This window comes from Pinus tabuliformis, chromosome 5_2 (genome assembly GCF_031772625.1).
Source record: "Pinus tabuliformis cultivar Carrire ecotype Pingquan chromosome 5_2, CPIR1, whole genome shotgun sequence".
Classification (NCBI taxonomy): domain Eukaryota; kingdom Viridiplantae; phylum Streptophyta; class Pinopsida; order Pinales; family Pinaceae; genus Pinus; species Pinus tabuliformis.
In genome coordinates this window covers 453,687,819-453,711,807 of record NC_142306.1, presented here as the reverse complement: position 1 = coordinate 453,711,807, position 23,989 = coordinate 453,687,819, and positions in this window count along the sequence as shown.

Below are 23,989 nucleotides of genomic sequence, written 5' to 3'. Positions count from 1 at the left end.
TCCAAGGGTAACCTTATTGGACACATTATTTCTAAAAGTGAGATCAAGGTATATCCAGACAGGGTTTGTACCATCATGCAGATTCCCCACCCAGTGAACAAGAAAGTTATGCAGTCTTTCGTGGGGAAGATCAACTTCCTCATAAATTTCATCTCTGATTATGCTTGTTAGCCTCCTGCTGTAGCAGGTTAATCATCTTTCATGATCGACATTTTTACATTCCAAATATGTCATACTTTGCTTGCTGCAATGCTCCATATTTGCTACAGATGGCCAGAGAAGTATCCATGAGAGTGTGCTAGTCTAAATGCCACTACTGTGTTCCATTTTTGATGGGTTGATCCATTTTTGATGAGTTTTCAGCTAAGGGAGGTCCAAACAGCTTAATCTTGGCAGATTTGTAGATAGGTAGAGAAACAAAGGTGCTCAACAGCTTTATCTGAGCCCCTGGATGCAATAAGTGTAGTTGTAGATAGGAGGACAACAAGAAGAAAAGAACAAAAAGCTGGGTATACTAGTTCAAGTGAACCCAAACCAAAAAGAAGAGAAAATGCTAGGTGAGTAGGTCGGGTAGGTAGCTTTGTGGTTGCAGAATCATGGCTTGTGATCCATTTCATATTGTCAAGTGTTATATCTATCATATCACAAGTTGAAGGCAGTTGTTCAGTCGGAGGACTTCAAGCGAGGCATGTCTAACTTCCCCTTCTTCCTCTTTCCCCAAATCACTCATTAATTTCCCATAAAAAGAGGTCAAGATCTGCTTGATACCTCTTAGATTCATCATTCTCCATATCATCTGCCTTGGTGAAGATCTTCTTCACTAAAGGAATGTTCACACTTCTTCTATCAGTCATTTTCCCCCATTGATAGCCTAAGACTTCATTCTTAGTGCTTTTTCTCATCATTATCATATTAACTACTAACTTTATTATGTAACTCCCTATCTCTTTTCCCTTCCCCTACTAAAACTATATCTATAACTCCCCTATATACTTATCCCCTCCCCTTGGTTGAAAAATAACCATATACATCCTTGGGAATTGCTAAGTTTATCTGAAACTCAGCAAGAACCCTCATTGACCCCTCTGACCATCTTCCAAATGCATAAGGACTCATTCCTTTGCATAGTTTCCCTTCATATGTATAAAAATCATCTCTTTGGCCTTGGTTTGCCTTTATAAGGTATGAAACCCTCTTTGGTCACTAAACCCCTTTCAAAACCACATCACTTTCCCCCTAAGTGCCTTTGGACTCCTTCCAAGGCATAAGAATACAAAAACCATGCAAAAACCATGAAAAACCTTCAAAAAACGATAAAATCCTCCCTTTTTTGGCTATTGGACCCCTTCCGATGCCTTAGAATCCATGCCAAACTATACAGGAACCCTTCCGATTTCCCAAAAGGCTTGGCAGTTCACGAAAACATGGGTTCGATATAATAAAGTTTCATTTGGACCCCCTCCGATGCGATATCGCTATCGGGAGAGGGCAATCATATGTTTAAAACATCATATATAACGCCTCTGGATTCATTTGCCTTGCCTTTTCATAAAAAGCGTGCTCCGATGAGATAAAGATCTGTTTGATCCCCCTCCGATGCGATATCACTATCAGGAGGGGGCAGTGGCATATATAAGTGAAAATGGCTAAGTCTCAAGGCATGGGGCATAACGCCAATGGGCCGGATCCGAAAACATATAAAGTGGACCGGTAATAGTATATCGGGTCTGCGCAGTTTGGCGATCACATATATGTCAACCCTCTACCCCGCCGATTGCCGAAGTCCTGATATAATCGCAGCCATCCATTTTTGGGCCCCAGATCTGACGGTCTAGATCTTGTCGCGCGGCCCCCCACTTCGCATCACCCCATATACTTCTCCGATTTGGCAGAGCCGATGAGTTATCAAATGCAGTGTTAAGGGTTTTCGGGTTCGCAGACCCATTCCACTGTTAAAACCGCCAATTTGGGTCCCGCCGATGGGACGGACCCGAAATAAAATAAAGAAAGGGCATATAAGCATTTCGGGTCCAATGGGTTTCGGAGTTTTTATGTGGCAACCCCATGACCCCGCCGATAGCGAATTTCTGAGTTTATCTCAGCCGCCCATTCAGGCCCAGAGATCAACGACCCATATTTAATTGCATCACTCTTATATGGCTCCGACCAACGGAGCCGAAAATTAATAAAGCGCGGCATAAAGGCATATCGGGTCTGAAAGGGTCCGCACTGTGTGCTCCTATATCCAGGAGCCGAAAAGCTATGAAGTGCAACATATAGTATTTCGGGTCCGCTTACCCATTTTTACCAAATCCGCCGATATGAAAGCTCCGATGGGCCGGACCCGATCTCCATAAAGAAAGGGCATATAAGCATTTCTGGTCCGTGGCATTTCGTAGGTTTTATGTGTTGGGACCAATGTTCCACCTCGATGCGACTTAGCGCCAGCCGTTGGATCTGCCTTCGCGCGATCCAATGGCCAGGGTTTAATCTCCGCTACAGTGCCGCTCCCGCCTATGTTTTTCACGAATTTTACATAGAAATTGGTCTTTTTCTGTGTAAAAGAAAAGGCGGCATTTGTTCATATTTTCACATATATGCCCGCGCCCAGCTCCCGATAAGGGAATTCATGCATCCCTAAGCTTTCTGAGATCGCTCCAAGGCCCGGTTTTGCTTCAGATAGCCAGTTTCGGCCTCGGTACAGTCAACAGCATACAAATCCTCCTTTTTGTGGCATTTTTTGCAAGGTTTAATGCTATTTTTGATCGGCCAAGCGCCGATTTCACCCAAAGGCCACGAAGGACATTAGCAGCAGTTATTTTTGCATTAAAAGGTAGAAGGGGGCGATGGGACAGTTTAAAGAGTATCAGCGGTGAGAAAAAGCCCAGATTCAGTGCCAAAGTGTATCAGGATGCAGTAAAGAGTATCAGTCCAGTTTTTCAAAGCAGATGAAAGCAAAGCAAGCCCAGCAAAGTCAAAAAAGTATCATTCAGCCATTAAGGCTCACCAACACTTCTTATGTTGCTTTAAAGCCACCTAAAGGCATAGATGAAGTATTTCAAGGCAGGTTATTGAAGAGACATTGTTCCCAATCATATTTTTGGAGCAGCGCTGCTTCCTTAAATGCGCAGTTATCACACAGAGGATAGCGCGTGGCTCAAGGAACTCTTTTAGTCCATTTTTGAAGCTGCAGGACCATGCGCAGCCCTAAAGAGCCATTTTGATGAGGCTGCTCCCTCATGAACACATGTTTTAGATATTTTATTGCATTTATTTCCAGCACAACTTAGCATTAGAAGCAGTTATTGCACAGATCTCTTTTGAATCTATTTTGATAGATATTTTGAGATATTTTCTCCCTTGACACCTGTTCAAGGGATGTTTGTAAATATTTTCTATTTAAACCACCCTCTGCATTGTTTTAAGGGTTGGTTGGTCGATAACTTCCTCTCTAGACTTGCACTGTATTTTCTGAGTCATTATAATCAAAGATCGCTGGGATGTTTGGGAGATGAACTGGCTGTTGTGTTTTAATGACTGAAGAGTGACTATGGAATCCTAACGCTTCTACATAGCCCAATAGGTGTTTCTTATCTCTGTTTACAGTTTATATGTTTTATGCCATCATTGTTTCACTATCTAAATAGCAGAAAGAAAGAATAGTTCAGAGCTCACTTAGTTGTATTATGTTCTCAATTTCTGTGATTTATCTATGTTTTCCTCTGAATTAGTCCTGAATATGAACATTGATTGGCTCATATTTACACTAGTTCCTTCATATATGAATGTTGTTTAGGAATCCTTGATTGCTCCTATATAAATGTTCATTCACCTTCCCTCTGTTAGCATAATGAGAGCTAATTAGTTGCCTTTCATTCACTGACCTTCATTCCATCCTTATTCCAGCTTGATATTGTTTTATGTGTAGCTATCCTGCTCTGTATTCCTCTTGTGACCAAGAAAACGCAACAACAAGCCTAATCCACGACTCCATGCCCAATGGTTTGAACTTCTCACACTATGCATCCCAACTCTGTTTGAAAGAATCCCCCATCCCACCAAACATAAACAAAACCCCCTTGAACTCATTAGCTAGCCTAATATCATCTTCAACAAAGCTAAATTATAAAGAGAGAGCCCTCTCTGATTGCAGGTAGGCTAGGACCTGCAGTCCAAAGATTGGTTTGTGGTTATCTCAATCATGTCCTTTAAGGAGCTTTAAGGACAACTTGAGTGATAAAAATGCTGAAATCATTAAACCAATATAAGAGATGATCAAGAAAGACGCAATATATAAATGGGCTAAAAGGGAAATTGAAACATTCACCCATATTAAGTAAGAAATAGCAAAAGCACCGACATTATACAATGTAGAATTCAACAAAGACTTATTTCTCTACACGTTTGCTTCTGACACCTCTCTTGCTATTGTGCTCACTTAGAAGGATGAGTTGAAAAACTAATTACCTATCTCCTTGATGAGTGCAAGCCTACAAGGACCAAAGCTAAATTACACCACCATGGAAAAACAAGCTTATGAAATATACAAGGTGGTAAAGCACTTCAAATCCTATAGGTTTATTGTCTTTGTTCCACACCTACTAGTTAGATCATTGTTTATTCAGCAAGAGCTAGGTGAAATAAGGGTGTACTAGATGACCAAATTACATGAATATGATATTGACATCAAACCAGTTCACACCATTAAGGGTCATGGTCTTTGAAAGCTAGCAGTAGAAGCAGTCAATGCACAAGAGGAAGAAGAAGAGCCCGCAGGATGGGAGCAAGAGATCAAAATGTATAATGTTTAGAGAGCCTCCTTGATTTTAGATAGAAACTCTTGGTATGCAAATGTGTGCCAATACCTTGAGCATGAAACCATGCCCTCTCACTTCTCTATATGTAAGAAGAGGGTGCTCTGACTCAAAGCACTAAAATATCAGTTGGTGCATGGGGAGCTATTTAGGAAGCACCACAATGAGATATTGCTTAGGTGTATGGAGGCGCATGATTTAGACAAGGTTTTACATGATCTCCATGATGGACTAGACGGGGGACACTTTGCATGAAACACTACAATGTACAAGTTCATGCGTGCTGGTTTCTATTGGGCTACATTATTCAAGGATGCTCTTTCCTATGCACGCAAGTGTCTAGTCTGTCAAAGGTGTGCCAACATAAATCAGAAGTTAGCAGCCCCACTATAGCCTATTGTAGTGGAAGAACAATTTCAACAGTGGGGCTTGGATATCATTGGGGAAAGTTTCCCTCATTCATCGAAGCAACACCGCTATATTTTGACTACTACATATTATTTAATGTGGTGGATAGAGATAGTTCTGCTAAAACAAGTGAATGATCATGAAGTCATCATCTTTGTACAACAGAATATCATCTCGAGGTTCAACATTCCTACGTCACTTGTTTTTACAATGAAACATATTTATCCTTGTTAAAACTTTATGATTTAACATCAAAAAATGGTATTATCTTGAAACATTATGCTAAATATTATCCATAGGGGAATATTCTTGTTGAATCCACGAATAAGAACCTCTTCCATATCATCAAAAAGACATATTCTCCAAGTAGTGAAACTGGCACTCCGCTTTGGTGAATGCCTTATGGGCTGACCGAGTCACACCTAAACCTTCTCTGAACACCACCCATTACTTCTTGGTGTACAAAAAAGAGGTCATCCTCCTGATGAACATCTACTTGCTTGCTCTCCAATTGTCCCAAGAATCCCAAGGAAAGCCATGTCTTTTACTTCAACGTAGGATGGACACTTTGCACAAGCTATAGGAAGAAAGGTTGAAAGCAAAAGAAAAAATTTAACTCCATGAGAGTCATATCAAGAGATGGTTTGATAGAAAGTATGTAGGGAATAATAGCTTTAGTGCAGGTGAATTAGTCTTGAAGTGGGACAAAGCCCATGAGAAAAAAAGCAAACGCACTAAGTTTCAATCCCTATGCATTTTTCCTTACACAATCCACAAGAAAATCTTTGCCAACCACATATCATCAATCACTTGATAGGAATACTGACTCTCTCCTTGTCATTGGCCAAGACTTAAAACAATATTTCCAATGAAGATCTAGGGTTGTTCCCTACATAGTCTTTCGTTGTTTTCAGATATATTTTCTTTAGTTTTGTGTTGTTTTTCTTATGTAAATAAGTGTTGTGGCTTCCAAGTGTGTGTGTGGCTAAAGTTCAAAGAATCTTGTGACACTGTAGTCCTTGGCTAGTCTTGTGTCGGCCTTCCTTGTATTGGTTGCATATTTTGGCCAATGAAGCTTGGACGAAAAATACAATCCATCTGTAAGCAGAGTTTTTATCCTACCATGAACCTGTGTCTAGTCAAGGGACCTCATGCCTATACTCAGTTTTCTGCTTTGGTGTTTTCAAGCTTATCCAACTAGTAGAAATTGAGAAGGGGAAAATATAAATGATCAAACCTAAATCAGAGGCCTTTATATGCTTCTCTGAAGGAATAACCTCTCCTGCTCTCAATAAGTTAGGATCCCTCTTCCGCCCAAAAATAAATAAGTTCCAATGCACAGTTATCTTAAAATAAATAAATAAAGGAAAAAGAAGAGAAAGGCTTGCTACACAGAGAGGTGAAGTAAGCAACTCCATCAAGGTATTGTCCATATTGGCGGTGGAGAAATGCTTGTGTTCCTACATGACTTCGTTGGGATACTGTCCAGGCCTATTGGCAATGGAGAAACACCAGAGATGAAAAACTATACTTTGAAAATCTTAAGCTCGCGAGCTAAACTACCTTTCCCAATTCGACACATTGTGATCTTGCTGAACCTTATGTTGTTTTCAATTGGGAAGGTACAGAGGGGATTGTGTCTTCCCATGGGATAACTGGAGAAGCCAAAGTAATCTACACGATGAATCAATACTCCCTGAAGGACCAAGCCCCTACACGGAAGAAACCAAGCAAGACAGAGAAGCTAGAATTCAACTAGTTTGTTGCTAAGTGTTGTAGCGGCTACAATACCCTCCAAAATTTTGGCTTGCACTCAAATTTCAGAGCCTTACTTTGCCTTTCCCTTGATTTTTTAAAATAGTTGAGCTCATTTAATGAGCTTTCCTAGAGACCTTTGGCCCCTTTTGCTTGTTGGATCAACTATCATCTTTTGGCATGTTTGACTATTTTTCCATGCTTGCGGACATTTTATGGTGGTTTCAAAGGTTGGTATTTATGTATACGAGTTGTCCTAGCCATGTAAACACTTGTTGCACTCATACACAAAGTTTTGAGCACTTTCATACAAGTGTCGTCGCAGTCATACTAAAGTCTATTTCAAGTGTCGCATTTGTTTCTTCTTGTTATGAGACAATCACATAGAGGTTAATTCTTTGTCTTGATTATTTCAGTGGTATATGTTGTCATATCGTCAAATTATTCTAAGTGTGTGATCAAAAGTTCAAGTTCTTCATGAGTTCATCTTCCTCCTGCACTTAACCGTTTTTCCAAAAATCTTCCCGATCGGACAAATCAGCTTCATCGAGCCCCGACATAATTGCACACTTCGCAGTCTCAATCCTCAGTGATGTGACCTTGCTACCTGGAGCTACACAGTGTGAAGTCACTATCCCCCAGGGCAGTTTCACTGTGCAATTCCAAATCTCAACAACCTCCCTTCATCCCCATAATTGTGCAGTAATTCCTCCTAGTATCGCTTGAATTGCGTACTTTGCAATTTCAGTCCTCAAGCTTCTTCCTTTGCCTGTTAGATTCTCGTAATGTGTAGAGAACCCAGCCTCCCTTGGCCTCTAGAATTGAACATAAGTGTGCCTTAGTTTCCTCCCTCAACTAGAGCTTACTGACCTCAAAAACTGCACATATATGTCCTCAAGGTCTCTCTGCTACCTAGTCCCCCTTGCCTTTGAAAATTGTGCAATTTTTCCTCCCAGGGTCTCATCCTATAGCAGCCACTATCTTCCTGAACTACGCAATCCTAACTCCTAGTGGCCACTACACATTTTTTTCCCTGAGTGAGGATTATGCTCATAAGTTCCCTAGTCAAGCCTGAGCTATGCTCTGTGCGGTCTCAATGATAATCCTTTCTCCCTGTCACATGGAGCTGTGCAATGCACAGTTACTGGGCCCTCTTTCCCATCTTGTGACCTGTTCAAGGCTTATTTGATGGATAATAATGCATCATCTTAAATTAGGGAGTTTTCGGGTTGATCTCGTCCCGTCATGAGTGAATTTCAGGAACAAGTACATTATCAAATCATGGCAAGATGATGAAGAAGGAAAAGAAGGAGGAAGCATGCCTGAAGACTCACTTGTTGTTGGATGGACAAATGAGCCTATCAAGAGCAAGAAAAAGGAACACATGTATGCAACCAACTCTCCAGACCAAAGATTATTGAAGACCCCAAACATCAAGCTATGCAGAGGAGGAGAGAAAGAATACCCAAGAACACATCTATCACTCAGTAGCAACAACAAATTGACATTGCCACGTCATCAAGCCAGTCCATGTCAGTAGTGTCATGTCAAGTTGTGTCACGAGTTTTCTTATGCGACATCGCCATTGTGGTCCATGTATATTGTAAATCAAATGTATTGTAAAGTGGAAGTCCAATGGACAAAAATGAATATGAAGATTCATGTTAGTTGAAAAGTCATAGGAATTTGAACAGCCTTGAGGTTAGTCAAAGAGTCACAAGGGGTAAGCGTCACCCCTTGGTTATATATACCCCCTCATAGCATTAGAGAGATCAATCAGTTCTTTGAGGAGAAAGGAGTGACTCCAATGTCCCACTATTGGGGCTAGTGATGTATAATGTAAATATGTCTCTTGGAACTTTTGCTTAATTACATAAGCTTTTTTAGGCCAACACATTTTCATGCATGACTTATGAATGTTTGTAAGACTATTTTGTGAACATTTGTATTTCATGTTTTCTTTCACGTGTACTAAGATAGTTGAACTATTTCGGTTGTTTTACTGCTTATCTTGTTGGGAAAGTGTTGTAATGCATGTCACTTTTGCCTCATTCTTGTGGACTATTTCGCAAGATACTAGATAGACCTTTCCTTAGCTATCGGTTATAATGACCATCACATCCGCTATGGACTATTTCGTTGGATGGTAGACAAATCTTCTCTTGTTCACTGGTTTTAACTACTATCGCATCCGCCGTGGACTATTTCGTTGGATATTTTGCATGCATTTCTAGTTCATTTGTGTCTCTTCCTGGGTAGTACTATTCTCTCTCACTTAGAAGATCACTTTTCTCCTCCCTTTTGTAGTAAGAGAACCTAGACATAGTTGTGTTGCACACTCGCCAGACACACTCATCTTTCTTTTCGAAGATACCATTGCATCACTCTCTTGTGCTGACAACTAGAGCTGAGGCAAATCTCTAAGAATTTGGAAATCGGGCCATTATACCGAATGTGACTCCTACACCAAGTAGTGTGAGGTCTGATTGGGACTTCATATCGGGGAGATCCCTTGAATGTTGGTAGATCTAGTACCGTCAACAGACTCCATAGGTTAAAATTTGATTTGTTTGAGGATATTTTGAGATAGGTAATTATTTAGTAAAGATTCGTGCAAATCTTGCACAAGGGGTTGTATTTGCAAAAGATTTCCCAAGAAATTGTGGGTAGTGTTCTTTAATGTGTCTTGAATAAACACAAATTTCAAAGCTTATGTAACTCCTTTTTTCTTATTGGGTTGGTTTTTATACCTCTGAAAAAAAATCGTAATATGCCCCTAAATGGAACTTGGAAGAAACTTGCAACTTGCCATAAAATTCAAATTGAGGCTTAGATGGGAAAATTGTCCTTTTTGTTGGACTCCTTGAACTAAGTTATAGAGAGGGATAACCCCTCCTAGGAATCTCCATAGGTAAAAATTTATTTATTCAAGGATCTTGGAAACTAGGGTTTTGTTTATTAAAGATCAATGTAAATTTTGCAAAAGGGGTTTCATTTGAAAAACATTGGCTCAAGGGATTGTGGGTTGTGTACTCCAATGGGGTTTGGTTAAACATAAATGTTGAATCTTACATAGGTCCTTTTTGTTTCTCAAATTTTCTTTATATAACCCCTAACAAAATCAAAAACATGTAAGTAAATGGCTCTTGGAAGCTATTTGCAACTTGCCATAAAATCCAAACTGGGACTCATATGGGAAAGCGTTGATTTTGTTTGACTCTTGGAACATCCTTACAACTAGCGACACCTGCCTCCTAGGAATCCACAGGTAGAAAATTAATTTATTTGAGGTGATCAATGCAAAATTTATAAAAGGGGGTCAATTTTGCAAGACACTATCTCAAGCAAATGTGGGTAGTGCACTCACATGGGCCTTGGAAAAACAAAAATGGTGAAGCTTATTGAACTCCTTTTTTTGTTAGTTTACTTTTTATACCCCTGGAAAAAAATAACAATATGTCCTAAATGGATTTTAGAGAAAACTTGCAACTTTTCATAAAATTCAAACGAAGATTTGGATGGGAAAACTATTGATTTTATTGAACTCCTAGCACCGGCTTATGACTAGGAACACCCCCATCCTAGGAATTCATAGGCTGAATATTTATTTTTATGAGGATATTCAGAGATAGAGATTTTTCAATAATTATCAATGCAAAATTTGCACAAGGGGGTTGATTTCGCAAAAAACTAGCTCGATTTGTTGTAGGTAGCATGCTCACATGGTCCTTGGCTAGACACAAATGTTGAAGCTTACAAAAATCATTTTTACTACTTGTTTTGGTTTTAGATTATTTGGATTTTTTATGAATCCCCCAAATGACATGCACTCCTTTCAACGACTACAATTCCTACTAATGCACCTTATTCAACGATCCAAATCAATTCCACCTTAAACTTTGAAATTTTAAATTAACATACATGGAAATTCAAACTAGCAATGTAATATTTCAACAACAATAAACAAGCATTTCAATAGTGTCAGACCCATTCATTACAACACTCTCAATTACATGTAAATGTAAGAAAAAATGTTCACATGAAATATATGTGCATTGAAAGTAATACCATATAAATACACATACCTCAATATAGAAGATAATGTTGAAAATGTCATTTTACCTCTTTTGTATAGCTACCTAATTTCATTCAAGTAAGCCATCTAGATCATCTCTATTGCTAATGTTCTCCACTAGTTTCTCATGCTCTGAATGAGGTAGAAATTAGTGCGCCTTATGTGATCTCCTCATAGATAGATATTTTAGTTGAATGTTTGTACCAATGACTAACTGTGTATAGTCATACATCACTACACCTAGTCTATAATCCACGAATACAAAACCAATGAACTTTCTTGAATTTTCATCTAGTGTAAGATATTCACCCTTAATATCCATCGATCTAGTTGGAAAGTCATTAGCTTCAACATTAGACTGCAAGTGCTACATGATCTCATTCATTAACCCAATCCATTGATTCAAAATCATCCCATTCACCACTACTACATGCTCCATAAACGCAATCCAATTTTCATGTCCATATTTCAAAAATATTATTGTTTGACGTGCAAACTAAATGAAATGCATAATTTTCTTACATTGCATTGAAATTATATGAAAATGATCACTCTATGTTGACCACTTCCTAAACATTGCTTTGCATATGACCTATCCCCGCTGATGTTTGTGACTCATTTTCTCCATATGAAATTACTATAGAACACTATTTGACTTTCTATTTTGTATCTTGGATATGACGACATCATAAAATCCATCCTCTCCCTTGTAGTACAATTTTGATGCATTCCCAAGTCCCGTCATGCTCACCTTTCCCATGCTTGGTCTCATAGAAGTTCCAAATATAGGGCACATTGTATGTTTTATGAAATGTACTCAACCACAAGAATACATTGGAATTTTTGAGTTGGCTTGCATAACCATATGTCCAAATCCAATCTCGATACATCTATACATTTATATCCTTCAAGTGATCATAGAACATTTTGAAAGCAATATTTCACATAATGTAGGTCATGGTGCCTATCATCATGTATTTAGAAGTTTGTATCCTTCACTATTATCCTCATGTCATCGCTACTATATTTGATGCATATATGTGATATGTACCATTATTATAACTTGATATGAATGATAATATTGGCTATGTATCTCATTTTATATTTGAGGGTGTAGTTCTCAACAAAATACACAATTAAATGGTATCCCTCCATATTCTAAATTGTTCATCTTGCGAGTATACTACATGCACAAGTTGAACATATGCTTAAGTTTAAAAACAAATCCCTTCGTATAATCACATACTTGTACCTAATGAAACAAAAATAAGGTCATAAGAAAAAATATATATGTTAAATTTGAAGATGCTGTAAGAAAAAATGCTACTTTAACTTGCTTGAAACTTCACCAATGCACTATTTTTTCTTTCTTTCCCATTATCTAGTTCATAGGTAACATATTCAAAATTCTACATATCTACTCTCATACTCCCAAATTCATGATCTCACTTTCATGAATACACTAGCTCAATAATGCAAATCCACTGAACCTAGAGCATGTCCCATCTAAACAAGATTTTGCATATTATTTTTGTCTTTTAGGTCTTGGACACATGATGCAATCAACAAATCTCTTGGTAATGAAATTAGTGGTAGTATAGATGAGCAATCCTACATAATGCTAGGATGAAAAACATGATAGATGTGTACATATGTGTCATACAAATAATCAAATTCTATATCATATATAAAACAACACATGTTACAATATGTGCATATTCTATCACATAAGTTTGCATTTCTTAAAATATATTTGGCATAGGTTCAATTCCATGTGCTCTTACTTGAATATCTTGCAAAGTTCCATTTGTGTCATGTTAACGAAGTGCTTAATGTGGGGTTGACGATCTTTACAACCTTTTCTCAACTTTAACGCATATTTTTTTTGGATGAAGGCCTAATATTTTCATGTCAAAATTTTCTACTTGCTACTTAAGAACATCAATTAAATTCATGTTTAAACAAGAACACCTACCAATGAAGGCAAAATAATATGATTGACCTAGATTGTTAAATTTTTCTCTTATAATATAATACTTTCAAAAAGATTCTCTATTTAATTTAAAATATTAGATGTGTGTGACATCAAACAATGTTAAACATTGTAGACTTATTTCCAATATATTATGATATTACATGACAAGCCACATTACAATCTATATTAGATGCATATACTATTAAATGAATATTTTCCAAAGCCTATTCCATGACCTTTCTATCTAACTCACTTTTCTCCCTGACTCAAAATCGTAATCAAATAAGATATATTCACTTCCATGTGCTCCATATTTTTCACTCGAATTGATTAATGTGCATGTTTTGTTTACAAACACCAGCCCATTTTCTATAACATGGCTTCAAGTATCTTCCATTTCAAAATCGATTTTGTATGTAGGGAGCATTCAATATCAATTTTGAATTTTTTTATCCAAGAAATAGTCAAACATATAAAATAAATAGTCAAGAAATAGTGAAGAAAATTATAGATCTTAACATATAAAACAATAACACACATTTTTTGCACACATCAAGTAACATTTAATCTAAATATTTATCTAGCAAATATCAAGGTCTAAAAAATCCAATATGGGCATGGCCATCAAAATGTGATATACAAAAAAAATCATCCTTGTGAAAGTTTCAATAAGTTTTATGCCATGTGACTACAATATATAATCAAGAAAGGAATAAGAAATGTGAAAAGCCCAAAAATTATATGTTGAGTTAGAGCCATTCACTGAACCTAATGCTAAAAAGTATAGAGTATCAAACTACTACAAACAAAATAAACAATGATACAACCAATAATACATTATAAATAAGTAAAATATCGTAATAAAAAATGGAAAAATATTGTAGAATGTTTTGAAACTCTACCATCCTTAGAATAAACGTCAAAAATTTTAGAATCACTTTCTTATAGATTTTATGTGTAATTACTAATATTGTATGATAAGTTGTGCATTATTATAACAAACTTAAATTTGTATGAAAATGTGATCTATCATATCATACTTATTCGTGTGTTACCCCTCTATTTGATTGTAATAGTGATGTTGAAGATCAACTCCTCTTGATACAAAATATTCATGATATTCATGATATTCATGTCATCATGACAATAAAATATCTTGGTATCATCATTTTTTCTTATTCTTTGAATTCTATCGATGTATTTGTTATCACAAAATTTACTAGGATTACCTTACTTAGGAAAACACTAGACTTTAAAGAAATAGGAGATTTTTTACCATTGTAACCTCATTAAAAAATAGGAGATTTTTTACCATTGTAACCTCATTAACCTTTCTCTTATTATTTAGTAGTATTCAACCATAAGGGATGCTACCCTAAATGATCATATGAGAATTTCAAGGTGATTTATTGATATCTAATAATGGGATATAGTAGTAGTGTTACCTAAAAGGCCTAAATAATCATTGCCAAAGTTCAAGTACTATGTTCAGAGGACAATTATATGGCTTCTATGATTTTTTCTTTTGTATATTTTCAGTGATAAGGTAAGAAATCTCATATATTAGCCCAAATAAAAGGTCTCTCAATAATTAACCAACAAAATGGGTAAGACTTTAAAATAGATACTTTATATATAGGGTTTATAATGCAGTTTGTTAACCTCATGAAAATAGAATACAAATTTGAGAAGACATGAGATGTATATTATTAACAATATATACATATAAATACACATTTTTATAACCAATAGTTTCATATTCCAAGAGGTCTCTTGGACTTCTCATGACTATTGGTTCTCAATTGAGGATTTTTTCCTTCCTCTCAAGTGAATAAGCCAAATTTACATAACCCAAGAAGATGATCTTCCCAACATTCCTCCCTTTAATTCAAAGGGGCTTATGTGATATCAAGAAGAGAGTTGAAATATAAAGGTCGATAATGTCCAATGGCTATATGTTCTCTCTAAAATGGTGGTTTAAGTAAGACCATAAACCAAATGAGTAGCAAAATCCAAAGTCTTGTACCAATGGTTTTTTGAGGCTAACCACTAACTCGAGAACTTGGCTCAAAGAAATTCTTGGAACAATTCTAAATCTGGCTAGAAGTTAAACTCTTTTGTGAAATGGAAGTGATCCCTTATGATGGTTTTAATATTACCCAAAATTGATGAAATGGGTAATAGAAGCCAAAGTATTCTACTAGTGGTGGTTCAAGGCATGCTTCTAACCAAATCAAGATCATGGATCATGAGTCTATCTTTGGCTACAAATGTAACTCTAGATTTTGCTAACTTTGGCTCTAGACTCTAAATGTAGGATCTAGTTAGGGTTTTGGCTTAGGCTCGCTAGATATGCATTTGAAACTAGTAGTTTACTATCAATTCCCCCTATGAGATACAAGGTGAGAAGATGAAGATATCTCTATTCATAGATGTGTCAATACTCAAGAATAGACTTTGTGGTATGACTGATAAATCTTCTTGGCTATTGAATACCACTTCCAAGAAACAATCTATCCAAGGTGAATCTTTGTTCTTACAAGTGTGTTGGGAACGAGATCCCCCAAGGACAGTTTTGGGGCTAAAAGCCCATGTTTTGGGTCAAATTTTGTAATAAAATAGTAAAGTCTCCGCATTTTGTGGTCGCAGAGCGTGAAGGTGTCATGAGTCATAAAGGGTTGTCCGCCCTTATTTTGTAAAGTGTAAGTCGGCTGTAAAGATCTACCCATGGTCCGCGGACCATGGGAGTGTATAAAAAAGAGCTAAGTAAGTAAGCTCTAAGTAATAAGTTTTGGAAGAAGTAAGAAGGCTTGAGCAAGTCTTTAGAAGTCTAAGTTTTGGGACTTAGGATAGGTAGAGGCTTTGCAGCTAAGTGCGCAGAGGACTAGGGTGGAAGTTTGCAGCTGAGTGCGTGGACCCCTGTAGCTATGTGCACAAGGCAGATAGAGTTTGTAATCATATGAAGATATCAATAAAGAGAAGCATTCTACAAATTTTGTGTCTTTGTTTCTTGTTAATGCACCTTGTCATAGTATGTATGAATTTCAATTATAATGCTTATGTGATGCGCGAATGTATGTAATTACATTGGCTAATTGAATGCAAGTAAGGATATCTATTCACATGGCACTAATGTGATCGTTTAATAAGATAAGTAAGACACTTAAGGTCATCTGGGAATCTACACAATACGCTGCCCTAAGCAGTGTGAAAGTACTTGAACCTAGGGTTAGGGATGCGCGAAGGTCAATCATACCCCTTCACAGAGGTACCAAAGGGTGGAATAAAGGGGTAGATAGATAGAGACCTTGAACCTAACGACCTGCATGAAAGCAGGAACATAAGGAATAAGCCAACATCAAGACCATCACAGGGTGCAGAAACTTGGTTCCAACATCCCCCCATACTTCTTCAGGTGAGACCTCGGTCTGCACTCTGCGAGTTGATGCCAAAAGGGCCAGTAGTGTAGGGATTTGTTTGGCTAACTAATGCTAAACTTGGGTCAGGCCCCACACAACCAACAAATGGTTCCATTGCTGAGACCCTGTTGGGAATGGGATCCCCCAAGGATAGTTTTGGGGCTAAAAGCCCATGTTTTGGGTCAAATTTTGTAATAAAATTGTAAAGTCTCCACATTTTGTGGTCGCGAGCACAAAGGTGTCATGAGTCATAAAGGGTTCTCTACCCATATTTTATAAAGTGCAAGTCAGCTATAAAGATCTATCCATGGTCTGCAGACCATGGGATTGTATAAAAAAGAGCTAAGTAAGTAAGCTCTAAGTAATAAGTTTTGGAAGAAGTAAGAAGTCTTGAGCAAGTCTTTAGAAGTCTAAGTTTCGTGTCTTAGCATAGGTAGAGGCTCTACAGCTGAGTGTGGAGAGTCCTATGGTGGAAGTTCATAGCTAAGTGCATGGACACTTGCAGCGGTGTGCGCAGGGCATATAGAGTCTGTAATCATATGAAGATATCAACAAAGAGAAGCATTCTACAAATTATGTTTCTTTGTTTCTTGTTAATGCACCTTGTCACAGTATGTATCAATTTCAATTATAATGCTTATGTGATCCATGAATGTATGTCATTATGTTGGTTAATTGAATGCAAGTAAGGATATCTATTTACGTGGCGCTAACCATGATCGTTTAATAAGATAAGTAAGACACTTAGGGTAGTATGGGAATCTACACAATACACTGCCCTAAGCAGCAAGAAATTATCTAAACCTAAGGTTAGGGTTGTGTGAAGGTCAATCATGCCCCTTCACAGAGGTACCAAAGGGCGGAATAAAGGGCTAGATAGATAGAGACCTCGAACCTAACAACTTGTGTGAAAGCAGGAACAAAAGGAATAATCCGACATCATGACCATCTCAGGTTGCAGACTCTTCGTTGCAACATCCCCCCATACTGCTTTGGGTGAGACTTCGGTCCACGCTCCATGGGCTGATGCCAAAACGGCCAGTAGCGTAGGGATTTGTTTGGCTAACTAACGTTGAACCTGGGTTAGGCCCCACACAACCAACAAATGGTTCCGTTGCAAGAATTTGATTGGAAATATACCCTTTAGGCTTGTATATGGTGTTGAAGTAGTGATGCCCATGGAATACATTGTGCCTAGTCTGCGCATAGTGGCACTCATGGGTATGACGAATCGTGGAGCCCTGCAAAAGAGGTTCATGCGTTTGGCTGAGTTTGAGGAAGAAAGATGTCTAGCTAGATTTCACCAACAGGTCCAAAAGAAGTGTGGAAAATCTTGGCATGATCGGCACATTAAGCTGTGCACCTTTAAGGAAAATGACCTGGTTTTGTTAGATGACAACAAGTTTGATTAGGGCCCTATATCATTAATGAGATTACCGATGGAGGAGCAGTTCAATTGGTCAAATTTAATGGAGATCCCTTCCCAGGAAAGGTGAATGGCAATCGATTGAAGCCATACACCGGTGGTACGACCATGTGACTCTATGAAGGTAGCACAGTCTTAGCACTCCAAGTAACTGAAAGGAGATGCGAGACTATAAACTACACTGCCCAGGTAGGGGAGCTATGCAATTGGAGGATTGTGTGAAGTAGGGAAGTGTCACAGAGTTCGCGGTAGTGCGAAGGGAGCTGCGCTACCCAGGGAGAAATCGCATAGGTCGGCCGGAAAGTGACCGTTAAAGTCACTTTTCATGATTTGACGGTAGAAATGCGGCCAAATGGAGTGGGCGGCTGGCATTTAAAGTGAAATTTATGGGTTAGATCCTTGAAAATATGCCGCTAATCTGGCATTAATGAACCGAATGTGAGGGGAACAATCGTATTTGAATTCAAAATTCCTTATAAATTACAATTGGCTGCCCAACGAAAAACAATTGGTATTTTGATAATTGAGTTGATGAGCTCTCAGGTACACATGAACTGAGAATTATTTGAGGCTCTGATAGCGAGTGCAACATTTGATAACTTACCAGAGATGACACGAGCATTGTTGAGTAGCATTATGTCGACACCTGCAACAGCTATGGACACCGAAGCAGTGATAGTCGAGGAAGATATCTCAGAAGTGGTTAGTGAGGCAGAAGCAACTGCTCCAGAGGTTGGCGAAATATTAGTGGAAGTCCCCAAATCACCAAGGACGTCGAGACCAAAGTCGACCCCAACCAAGGAGATCACAATGTATAATAAGGAAAAGCTGCCTATAATACCAGTGTGCGCATTTCCGAGAAGAAACCCACCGAAGGACGAGCCCACTGCACAGGAAAAGGGCAAAGTCATCAATCTGGAGCCGGAGGAGGAAGAAATCGAATACATTTCAATGGATGATGAGGATGTTGGGATAGACGTAGAGGAAGTTGAAGTCCAAGGTGCTAACCCTATCACTTGGTTGCTTGATTATGTCCCTCTGTGCAAAGGCAAGCCCAAGGTACCGAAAGATATCTATGAGAGAAAGGTCCCCTTGCAAACCCCACTACTGCTGAATGAGATTGTTTTTGAAGGATCGCGCTTGGTGCAGGTTCCTCTGTTAAAACTCAAAGACTAGGACTTGGCTGACCATGAGAATTTCCCACACTTGGCGATTGAGCAGTTGATGTGCCACATTATTGATACAACCACTGGGATGACCTTATTGGAGCTGTGGAGGTGGCTCAGAGGGGTAGACAAGGTAAGTCTACTCAACATGCTATGGGTGCAGCACTACAATCGCACCTCGATTACAGTCTTGGTCATCAAGAAACTGCTATGCTTGGTGCATGATGGGTGCTTGTAGCTGGAGGAGCCAATACCCATCACCGATAGATTGATCCATAGAATCATGCGATTTCCCTACATAGGAGAAAATCTGGCCATGATGTTTGGCAAAAGGTGGTGAGCAGGCCCTTGCAAAAGTGGCTACGCATATTTTGGCAGGGAAGGCGATGAGGAAGTTTCGTGCCGATAAGGTGTTGGCACCTGTCATTGCGATAGCAGCCCAATGTGCCGAAGGAGTCTAGTTCAATTGGGTGGACTATCTAAGTAGAGATTTCTTAACAGACTGCCACGAGGCACAGGAGCTCAGCAAGACATTCCTCTATGCGTGGCTCTTGTTGTCTATTGTGATGGTAGCATGGGCACTGGCAGAGGACAATCAATTTCCTTTGGTCATGCCAGACCTACTAGAAGAAGCAAAGTATGCTTCATTGTGGGAGAGCAAGGATGCACAGTGCATTAAGGACAACACGATTTTTTAGATCTTGATGGAGATGAACATCTACATGGCCACCAATCACAAACCGTGGCTTTTGCCTACGGTGTTTGCCAACCTACAGGGCTACACGGAGTTCAAGGCATATTTTCACCGTGTTTTCATTAGGGCACAGGAAGACCCTACACAGACATGGTATGACTTGCCTTACCTGGCAATGGATGATGCCATTGATGTAATACTTGATTGTTGGCCAATAGAATGGCACGCTACAACAGACGTGGTGGTGGGAGGGAGCAAGTCCGCTACACAACACAAGAAGGAGGAGGCCAAGCTTAAGATGATGCCACTCAGTAGATGGAGAAGGAAACATGTGGAACAAAACGGGGCTCTGACAAAGGCATGAGGTTGCCTTCACCCGAGATAGAGTAAGAGACGGATGAGTTGATAGAGCAGCATGGCGTGGAGCCACAGGCAACGTCTTCCTACATTAAGCGTCCAAGGGAGAAGGAGAAAGGAGGATCCAGGAAGAAATCCAAGGCCACTAAGATGTCACTGGACCCAATCACGCTCACAGAGGGCAACTTGCATGACACTGGAGACACGGTGTGAGATGTCACTACGAAGGCCCTACAATAGTTTGAACAGCATCAAAAACTATTATTGGGGGCTATCCGGATAGGTCTGCAGGTGTTGTAGACCCGCATGTCACAAGATGGCACAATGTCCACCAGCCTTACTATCGACACTTTAGAAGTTATCGAGATGTTGCGCGCGAAGGTCTCCAGCACGATAGTGCTTCTTGATGGAGCACTGACCATGGAGAATGAAGCTGACAAGCCCACTATCAATGCCCTCAAGGGGGTAGGGTTGAATCTAGTAGCACTCCTAGGTGAGGCGCTCCACCTATTGCAGGATGGAGTGATTATGGAGGTAAGGGCCTGTGAGCACCGCACTCTACAAGTGATCAGCAGGCGGTGGACTAACAATGAGCAGATGGCACTCCAGCGAGACTCTTCCATCACCACCGTGACCGAGGCGACCAACCAAAACAAGTGTGTAATGAAGGTTGTGGAGGAGGCATGCTGAATGGTCCCAGAGTTGGTCATTCTTAAGGAAGAACCAGTCGAGGTGCATGCCCACAAACTCACTAAAAGGGTGCGTGACGCTTGTACAAAGATGGTGAGGGTTCAGTTGAAGTTGAACTTATGAATTATAGTTGAAGGCCCAGCCTTCAACTCTGCTAGAAGTAAAGGAGAAACATGCAACCACTGTCACAGAGGCAATAGTGGCAGTTGACAGTGCAGTAGCAGATTGCACCCATCTTTTTGAGCAGTTATTCAAGGTCCTGACGAGCCTGTAGGAGGACCCTAATGTACAACAAATAGATAAAGAAGCACGTGAGCTGCAATAGCCCTATGATGAGGTCAAAGGCACAACGCAAACCGTCACACTCACACAGAGACTGGCAAAGCTACAAGAGGCCAAGCAGCTGAAAGAACAAGTGGATGCAGTGCAACAAAAGGAAGCAGTGCTGAAGGTGTGACTGAAGTGCTGGTTGGATAAGGCTTATGTGGTTATAGCCTCTATTGAAGGAAAGCTTGCAACTCTACAATCAATTCAACAAAAGCTTCAGGCCGACAATTCAGGAGCAGTGACTGAGCCAAATGGTTGAAGAAGCGAAGAAAGCGGCCGCACAATGCACTACCGAGGTTGTGGTTATATAGGTCGATGATCTAGATTTAAACAGGAACACAACAAATTACAGATATAACCATACATATAGAGATGCAATAGAAATAATACTTCATTTAATTACTATAAAATACTAAAATATGCTTACAAAAAGAAATGGAAATAAACTAGCTAGGGCGATGGTAGCTTATCTCTAAGAAGAGATGTGGCAGCTACATGCCTCTAAACTGTGTTACAATGAGTCTCAAAGGCCCATTTATTGTTGAGAAACAATAGAAAACCCTAAACATCCAAAAACGTAACCCTAGAAGATGAAACGCCAAACTGTGGGTCCCGTTTTGGTAAATTGGTACATCAACTTCCCAGGGTCGTAACTTTGGCATATGATCTCTATTTGACACACACAATATCTCGTTAGAAAGATCTATCCAAGAAATAAAAATTTGGGAAGAGAAACATTGTTCCATCGGCCCATGTTTCTCCCAATTTTCCCAAAAAACGTCGTTTAAGCCTCAAAATGGCTCCGGAAGTTCAGAATCGGAAAAACTGTTAAAAATAGTAAATTGTGCTACAATTAAGGAAACTGGAAAGCTGAAAGAAACAATAGTGAGGGTCCAAGTGAACTTGGCGAGTGGCCACCAATATCCACCCAAACCATTCCTCCCACCTTAGGAAGCAATGGTCCCCATTGCATTGAGTTCCTCCATGAGATGAGGAAACTTCTGTTGAACTTGGTCCCTGTTGAGGCACTTGCCCTAGTGAAGGAGTTGGCTTGCTTTGAAAACTCGATACAGTTGGATATTCTGGTGGCGAGTGTGCATGATATGTGTGTCCATGATCCGATCAGTTGCAGCTTGTTCCATGCAATATGGATTTAACTCTGTGGGTGTGATTTTTTCTGTAATGTCGGATGTGTCTAGTAATGGTGGAAAGTATGGCTGAAGGCTGTCCACATTGAACACTAGGTGTAGGCCAAGGAATGGGGGAATGTTGAGCTCAAATGCATTGTCTCCCATAGCCTTGGTAATGGTGTAAGGACCATATCGGAGTGGTTTGAGTTTTTGATAGGCTCCTGTAAGGCATTCCTTTTGCAAATGCAACCAGACTTTGTTGCCCACCTGAAACTTATGTGGCACTCGATGTTGATCATGTAACTGCTTGTACTTGGCATTTGCTTTCTCCAGAATGTTGTGGACCTACTGGTGAATATGCTGGACGTACTCAATTAATTTGTTTGCCTTATCTATTTTGGACTAGACATGAGCCAAATCTGCGTGAGTAGCTACAAATGGCATGGCCACATCAATGGGACATAGTGGCTGGAATCCCAAGCCCACCTAAAAAGGGTTGTGGCTAGTCGAGCTGTGGAGAGCCCACTTGTAGCTGTGTTGAACATAGGGGAGGATCTCATCCCATGTGCATGAATCCTTTGAGTTGTACATGCTCCGAACGTGTATGATCATCCTCTTAACAACCTCTGTCTGGCCATCAGTTTGAGGATGGAAGGTTGTGGACTTAATGAGTTTGGTGTCCAACATCGACCAGTGATTGGACCAAAATGTACTGAGGAACCTACTATCCTGATCTGAGATGATATACTATGGGATCCCAAAGTGTACCCACAATCATTCAAAGAAGATTTTAGCAGTGGCTTCTACTATGATATCCTGCTTGCAGGCCACCATAATGGCCATCTTCGAGAAACTGTCGATGACCATAAAAACACAGTCATCTCCACGCTTAGTCGAAGGAAGGCCTAACATGTAATCCATGGAGATGGATTCCCAAGGTCAACTAGGAGTAGGCAACAGGGTATAGAGGCCTTGCTTCTTGATGGTTGTTTTGGCAATGGCACAGGCAATGCATGATTTGATGTACTTCCTGACATCCTGTCGAAGATTCGACCAATAGAAATACTTTTGTAGTACTACCACCATTTTCTCAACCCCGAAATGCCTTACAACTCGACTGTAGGGTGCTTCCAAAATCATCTTTGCATGCTTGCTTGAAGGAACACAAAGGTGACCCAAGTGGCATAACAGGGAATATTGGAGGTGAAAGTCAGGAACATGTTGACCCTCCAAGAGTGTTCGGTATGTGTGGCTAAATTCTAGGTCGCTTTTGTAGAGGAGTAGCCAATCAAAAGTCTCATGCCCATAAGAGTTGAGCAGGGTGGTTAACACCATGATCGGTGGTCAACTGAGGTAATCTGCAACATTATTGGTGCTTCCCTTCTTATACTCGATATTCAAATGGAACTGTTGCAGGTATGTGGATCACTTCTGATGGTGATCATTCTGCAATTTCCCTTGGGTCTGTATGAACTGCAGGGGTCCGTGGTCTGTGTGGATGATTGTTTCCTTCCCTAAAATTTAATGCTTCCATTGTCGCATGCCTACACAATGGAATAAATCTCTTTTTCATAAGTGGGATACTTCCAGACTATGTCTGAAGGTGTCTCACTGTGATATGCCATTGGATGTCTGTGTCGAGTAAGGCTTGCCCCAATAGCATAGTCAGAGGAATCTGTCTCAACCTCAAATGGTTGTTGCAAGTCTGGTAATGCGAGCATTAGTTCCTAGCAGAGGCGATATCTCAACTCTA